Below are 8160 nucleotides of genomic sequence, written 5' to 3' on the forward strand. Positions count from 1 at the left end.
GGGCTTAGCAGAGCTGACACAAACCTCTCTATGTAATCAGTTACTCATGCCTCTGATATCCAAGTTAGACCTTAATGGTGAGGGTGTCACTATAGAATTATCAAAAATAAATTATCTAAGTCATGCTAGAAATTATTTTAAAAAATAGCAGTTGCTGCTGTTTTTTTTCCCCCAGAATTACTTGAGTTGACAGGTAAAGAAATATTAAACTACATTCTGTAATGGTAGAGGTACATTCCTCCTTGATAAAAAACATGTTCATACTGATTTGCTTTGGGCCTCCAATATGTTTTTGGGCAAAACTTCCACTGCTTTTGAAAGCTTTAGGACAGCAGAGGGGGCCTCCAGGTTTAGGGGACCCCCACATTCTGTGAGGTCGTGAAGTCTCCCGGGGGAAAATGAGTAAATGCTACTTTTATTCCATACCAGGCACAAGTTACATTAACATTCTGGGGTGTCAGATATTGGGCCAAGCACACTGCAGGTCTCAATGTCAAAAGCTTTCAGGACATCAAGCGCTGGACTAGAAGACCTTTAAAGGTCCCTTCCAACCCAAACCGGTCTATGATTCTTTGGTTCCATGACTAAAGGCTCTGCACACTGGTGTGGAAGGCCAGCCTCAGCACCCCAGCATCCTCCTCCCTTTTGAAGTCAGTTGTCAGACTTGATTTGGAGTCTGAACACCTGGGTTAGGAAATGAGAGAACCACAAACTATGTTCTGCCCTGGGGAACACGCTCATCCTCACGTGGGCTGGCGACGGAGGAGCAGGAGGGTTTTTCAGCCTGCCCTTATGGTTGCAGACTTGAACTTGGAACTGTTTGTTTTTGCTACGCCACCCCTTCCGCCCTAGTTAATAGTCAACTTTGAAACCCAGCTTTATGTCCCATGTGTTTAATTTACATTTCAAATGCTGGGCCAGCGGGGCAGGCTGTCTAAATCACTTGTCAGCACAAGGGAAGGAGGTGACACAGTGGGAGGAAAAAGTGAGATGCGGCTCCAGCCCAGTATAAACGCTCTGGCAGCTGGGTGATGCTGTTATGGGAGAGTCCCCAGCAAGCGACAACTGCTCACCTTGCTCAAAGGCTGAGGTCTAACCCAGGCAACACACAGGGACCGACTTGTCTCCTTTGATTTACACTCGGTTTCTCCAGCTCTACAACCCCGCATCCTGTTTTCCTTGCCCGCCGCGGCTATACGTGGAGGTGAGGGCTTGAAAAGACCTAGAGAGCGGAGTTTCTTTTGAAACCAAAAATAGCCTGTCACGGTGTGGTTTTCTTTTTGGTCAGCATGTTGCAATCTTAAATTTATCACCGATCCGTAGCTGAATTGACATACAGGAAACCTCTCTAATTCTGAGTCGGAGGGCACAGGGCAGAGTGAGTTCACCGGCCACTCTGGAAAACTGTCTGGCTGCAAATATCATTTTCAGCTGCTCTTTGATGAGGTAACATCAAGGAGCAAAGCGGCTGCACACACCACACGGGCCAAAGCCAAAGGGTTTGCAGGGCCAGTCAATGCGGCATTGAGGAAAGGGGAAACATTTGCAAAATCAGTCAAAAATGAATTAGATGTGTTTTAAAGCAATTACTTTCCAGACTGTTTACTCAGAGTGACACAAGTATGATCGGCCCATCCTGAGAGACCTTCACGGGTTTGACCTGATGGATGCGGTGATGCCTGATCCTGCCCTCGCTGATGCCGACCCGAGTCAGTAATATTAAATTAAATACAATTAAATTAAACAGTATTCCCTGAAAGGAAAACAAACTAATACTGTCCGGAGTTTTGACAGCTCACGAGCAGAGTCTTGCTGGCTGCCATGCACTGCCCTGATGCATTTGTACAACATGATGACCTCTTCTGTTTCATCTTTTTAAATAAGAGATGAGATCTTTGGGCCGCAGAGGGAACAGCCCCTTGTGGAGATGGCAGGTGGAGAAGCCAACGTGGAGCCACAAGCCCAGCACCATCAGAGGCCGCTGTGGATCTCGTGCCTTCCAGCGAGCCCACACCTGCCACGGCTTCCCGAGGTTTTACTGGAAATAGCTATTTCTGCTTCCTGCAAGCACGTTAAAAACTACCTGCCAGGTTCAGCCGACATAAACCCCCATAAATTCGTTCACCAGCCTTATTCCTGGAGAACTGCTGCTTAGTGCTCTGTTTCTTCATAGGTACAATCTCTCTCTGTTTAGTTTAACGATGGTGCCTTGCTCTGGGTTTCACCACACACGTCCTCTATATTGCTAAAAGGGCACAGATGAACATGAGTTGTATTACCAGAAATCATATTCCCGTTCCTTGGCTCATTTCTCCCTCATTTCCCATTACCTTCCTATTTAAGACTGCATGCATGAGATACCTGGCAGCTAGATCCACTCAAGTATTTATCCAGTAATTTAATCAGTGATTTTCATGGTAGGTTGCTAACTACATTGATGATTTTCTCCTCATTCACATAACTTGGGTTGCAGTGTGTTGGGGAGCTGGAAGGCTGCAGGTTCACGGGGATGTGTTAATTCAATGGAGTTCAGAAACTGTAAAGAGTTTATTCTCGCAGCCCCAAGGCCCGTGAGGCTCCTCAGCTGTGTGGGGCGCTGAAGGAGAACACAAAGGAGATTGCCAACAGCTGGGCATCAACGAGACCCTGCAGCAGCCCCAGCTGTGGGCCAGGCTCCGGCACACCCAGGGAGAAGCAAACAGAGAAGGGGTAGAGTCTGCTGAAACAGGGTGAGGGATTTCAGCTTTAAATTTTGGAGGGCACCCCACTCCACCTCTTAGTCCTCAAACTGTCCAAAGCCAGTCATTCAGGAGAGAGAAGCTGCAATCTTTCATGGGGGGCTCACCCTGGCAAAGTAAGCTCTTTCTTAAGCCAGTCCCAGCTTTCAAGCTGGGCAACTTTAGGAGATACACCAAACCTCCAGACTGTGCTCTTGAAACCCACCATGATCCCAGACTGGAGGACTCTCAGCCAAAATGAGCTCTCCAGAGCCAGCACCGTGACTGAGCCCCCCAAATCCATCCTGCTGTGTGCCTCGGGGTTCAGAAGACCCCAGGTCTTGTGCTTTGGCCAGTCAGCCCTTTCCTCACCTCAAAATGGGGCCTCAAAGAAAGGGAGGAGTGAGAAGTGACACCCGTTTATAGTGTGAGTAACAGCTCAGCAACATGCTCCCCTGGGGCAAGGTATGCTCCGCACGCAGGGGTTTCAAAGAAGCTGAAGAAAGAAGGAATGAGGAACTAACTCAACACGCCCTGTAGGTAAGTTCTGCCTTCCCCGGGGAGAATGGTGGTGTAAACTTCCAAATAGTATCTGTTTAATGTGTTATAAACAGTTTGTCATTTTTTCTTATTCCCCCTCCTCAACCCCGAAAGCACTGCTTCTGTACCAGATAATGCTCTGCCTTGACGGGATGGGAGAGATGTTGCATGTGCATAGATATAGATACTCTATCGTCTATTTCCATTAATAGATATTAAGAATGGGGATAGAAATCATAATCTCGCTCTGTTGCATCCTGTGCCCGGTCTCCAGGAATCCTGTTACTTAATGTTCGAAACCGAACCAAATTAATTCGGTAGATGAATATAACCACCCCCGTCTCGTTGCTGGCTGTGGGACGGCAGCGTGCTCAGACACTCGCTCACCGCCAGCGCGGGCTGGGGACGCGGCAGTTCTGTGCTTAACGCACGCGTGCTCGAGGGCTTTGCCGGGCTGGTGTGCTTCTTATCTTACAGGACAGGGTAGGAAGGCAGAGAGAGATTAGGGATTTTATCGTGTTCCCAGCAAAGCTCAGTACAGAGTTTCATTGATTTCTGTGGAAGGGAGGCTGTCCCTAAATAGTTTGCACAGCTGGGGAAGAAGCCCAGGCGATCCCGCTGTCCTGTGCTTTCCTATAACCATCCGGCTACACTTTCTACACTTAGTTTTTATTTTTTTTTTTCTACTGCTTTCCTCCAAGAAAAATGGGACATGTGGAAATTTACACTCTTCTACAACCATCCAGGTTGCTCCAAAAAGAAGCAATATTCTTATTTGCTAACTAATATAAATCTAGAATAATTTCATAATGATATAACCCTGCAGAAAGGCTGCATTAAGTCTGGAGGCCGTGCCTTTCAGAATACCTTGGCAGCCTTAACAAAGCAGCAGATAAGTGGAGATTGATACAACCTTGTCAGAAGAGTGGCTTTTTCTTCTCCTGTAGTACATGTACTGAGCTGAAATTCCAGAAGCGATTGGGTTTTACTTGGGTATTTCTCCTGCAGAAGTGGCATGAGCTGCATTAGGGAATAACTTGGAACTTAGTGAAATTCAAGACATTTTTAGTGTATCAGTAACCTCAAATAGTTCTTGTTAATTGCTGAAGTAATACTGCCTCGATATTTTTCAAACACCATTAGCTGATTTTTAACCAAGATAGAAATATGAAAAAAATTATAGGCTGGAATATCTCTTCTTAAGGCTTTTGTAGATGTGGTCAGAGCAGGTAGCCCGGTGTGTCCTGGTGTTCTCAAAGCCATCTGAAAAGATTGTAATAATAATTGCAGTGTATTAGTTAGTCCTCAGGGGTAGCTCCGTTTTCCATGCATGTAACCTTTACTGCTTTGGGATGCAAGCTGTTTGTTTTGGCAGCCTGAGACAGCCCCATAACTTCACCGTGATAAACATTTTTAGTTTGGCCTGTAGATATTTTTTCTTTCCCATTTTCAAATCCATCTGTCCTGAGAAGTCAAATTCCTGATTTTATCTTTCACCACCCACCCTCCTCACTTAGCAAAGGGAACCGCACAACAATCTCCCATCCTCTTGCCTTGATCTCTGCTTTTCTCTTCCCTCTTCTCAGAGATTCGTGTTTGTGTTTCACCACGTTGGTGTTAAATATTTCTGTCTCTGATACTTCTGGACTCTGAGGTAGGGAGGTTCCATATTTATTATTTTGCGATAACATCTGAAATACTTTTGTTGAATTTACAAGTTTTAAGAACAAGAAAACAACTCAGAAAAAATTTCCCTCCTGCCAGCAATGAGTATTACATGTAGGATTTGGATTGTGAATTATTGCGTCATTACTGGGAAGAGAATTCTGTTCTTTGGACTTAGCAAAGCTGTTGACGAGGGTGCGTGCACGAGAAGCGAAACAGGCTCTTCCCCATCCTTTTCTATCGCTTTCAGAGGAGAAAACAGCAACAACATCTCTGCAAGGAAAATGGCTCAGTCTAGCTGGCAGGGGTTTGCCATTCAGCAGGTTCATTCAGGCTGTTTTCAGATGTCCAGCATACAAATATAGCAATGTGGGTGTTTTCTGGCTTGGAAAAGAGAAAAATAGCCATTTTGATGAGGACAGTGGGACTGATGCAGAGTAGGACCTGAGTACCTGTTGAGAGCCCTCAGCTGGTTTTGATCTTCACATCATCCTGGAGGCAGCTGCGGGGAGGCTGTAATTAGATTATAGGAGCCCATGGGGCCATTCGACGTATGTGGAAGAGGCGTAGGGTCTGTCTGTGCCTGGTTCCTTTGGAGTGTGTCCTCCACGAGCTACGCAGCCTTTGTGCCGTGTGCTCTCAGCAGCTGCCCAAGTGCAATTAGACCTGGACAAACCCAGTGATGAGGGGAAGAATTCTGTTCAGGAATTGTCTTAGTGCTGGGGCAAGTGGCAGTGGTTTGAGAGACACTGGGAAAAATGCCTCTGGTAAAACACGTATTTCCTCACTAGTATTTCAGGTGTAGGAACAAAATGATGTTGCTTCTTGCTTCCCATGGAGTGAAAAGCTGTTCCTCCAGGTTCAGCCCAAATAATCTGTGTGACTAATTCCTGTTGGAGTTAGCAGGGAGAGACACGTTGGCCTGTTAGAGAGAGGGTTAGTGGGGATTATTTGGTTTATTATTGGTTCCTACACTCCAGAACCACTTGTGCTCCCAGCCAGATGTTCAGAGGTGATCCTGGCATCTGTGTGGTGCTTCACCAGACCCTCGGAGTCCTCACTGACAAATACCTGCAAAAATACTTTTAATCCGCTTGGCTCATCACAGGAACCATACAAAACTACTTCACAGGCTGGATTCAGCTACTTGGACTCCCCCTTGGCCATATGTGGTGGGTGGTCAGGTTCTTGTCTGGGTTCTGAGCCTCTGCCTCATTGGGGGACTTATGCTGACAGTCAAGGTTGCTCAACAGCTGTGCTGCATTTTCGGACCTGGTTATAGATAACCTTTGTAACATTAATGATTAGGAACAGATGAGCTTTAATAATAATTATTAATATATTAGTATTAATATATCTCGTAATATTTCCAAATACATATATTAATGAACTAGTGCAAATTTCTAGCTAATCAGCATCAGGTTTCTTTGCTTATGGGCTTTGCTCATTTGGAGTCTACTGCTTATGGGGGTTTGAAATAGACTTGCAGGATCAAGGCTTTTTTTTTGTAATTGCCATTGTTTCCGGCATATCTGAAGGAAATAATCTGAGGAAAAGTAATCCATAATCTGAGGAAAAGTAATCCATAATCTGAGGAAAAGTAATCCATAATCTGAGGAAGCGCTGGACCAGTCTCTCCTCGCTATTGCTGGAAGGTGTCCTGTGTAACTCGAGGGTCACTGGGTGCGTACAAACAGCCACACCTCAGGCTGCCCTGTGTGTCAGGGGAGAGGTTTCCACCACATGCATAGTGGCAGGGTGGCAATTAGCCCAGGAAGAGCGAGTGAAATCAGCCGACCCTGGTCCCGGCCACAGGGACACGCAGTGGGTTTCAGCGGCAGTGGATTTTAGCGTGTGAAGCAGCTGCCCTTGGGGCTGCCCTCCCATTTCCCCTCTTTCCTACCACCCGCTTTGGCGCCTGCCCCTCCAACCCTCCCTTGGTGGTTTCTTTGCTCTTCAGGAAAAGCACATTTTGCCCCTAATATTTAGAAGTGACCCCATTTTTATTTAAATCTGTCATCTTGTCTCCCCGTGGCTCATTCAGCGCGGTAAGGAATTTGCCTCCTCCATGGTGTCTAGGAAATGTCTTTGTTTAAACGTGCTCTGCCAACCCAGTGACATACCCTAAGCTCTCAGATATCTGTTTCCTTGCACGCAGGTGTCATTCCTCTGGATCTTTTTAGTTCTACTGCTAAACTGTATCCCATTTATTCTGGTTATCTAAAAATTCTCCCTTTCCCTCTAGCCCAGTCCACCTTTCATCCCAGCCATCTGGAAGACTGCTGTTAGGCAATGCTACTTTAGTCTAATTTGTTAGAAATAATTGATTTATTACTGCTACATACCTTTCCTGATTTTCCTGGGCATGACAGAAATAACAGGCTGTTCTAGTCTTAAAGAACTTGATATAAATTGCATTCACATACAACATATCTCAGCGATAAGGGGACCTGAGCTCAAAGGAAGCCGCATCATATCTTAACTCCCTGGAGTTTTGAGAGGTTTATTTTAATAATATCCTGACTTTAGCATATACAATCCATGGTATTTGCCAAGCTTAAAACCACAGCCACAGGAGGATCCTGTCGTACGTTTTGCAACCAGTTCTCACATCAACAGAGCGCTGATCCTGCATGGAATTCATTCCACATTTTATTCATTATCTGAAGGAGTTATCGAGGCAGCTCTGCCTGGCTGGAGGTACCAACATAGTGCAGACAGATTTTTTCCCACAGAACTCTCCGAAGCGATACTGTCAGCATGGCTATATTTAATGGGCTCTACCCGTGCAGTCAATCTCTCAGTGCAGGAGAAATAGTTTACAATCTCTGAAACCCTACACTGCTCTCTGCCACGGAGCAGGAAAAAGTAACATCTATCGTCATTCCTTTTGCATGTCGCTGGATCCAGGGGGAAGGGAAAGCTGCTAAGACAATGAGGACATTGAAAACAATATTCTAGGAGGCAGAGCAAGGAAAGAAAGAAACATCAGTAGTCAGCATCTGCAAGCAATCTTTAACCACAGCTAAGACTGCCTTTAAACTCACATGTGTCATACCCTACTTACCTTTGCTTTAGGCTTAGTATTAGTTTAGAAATAACCTGTGATCCATCGTTGCTGTTGCTGAGTGAAGCGTCAGGACAAAGCCCGTTGCATGCAAAGAGGTTTCCCTCCAAGTTAAATGCCATTAGGCAGAAAATAACTGACATTTTGGGAAGATAACGTAGGGCAGCTTTA

The sequence above is a fragment of the Columba livia genome, chromosome 15, assembly GCF_036013475.1.
Source record: "Columba livia isolate bColLiv1 breed racing homer chromosome 15, bColLiv1.pat.W.v2, whole genome shotgun sequence".
NCBI lineage: Eukaryota > Metazoa > Chordata > Aves > Columbiformes > Columbidae > Columba > Columba livia.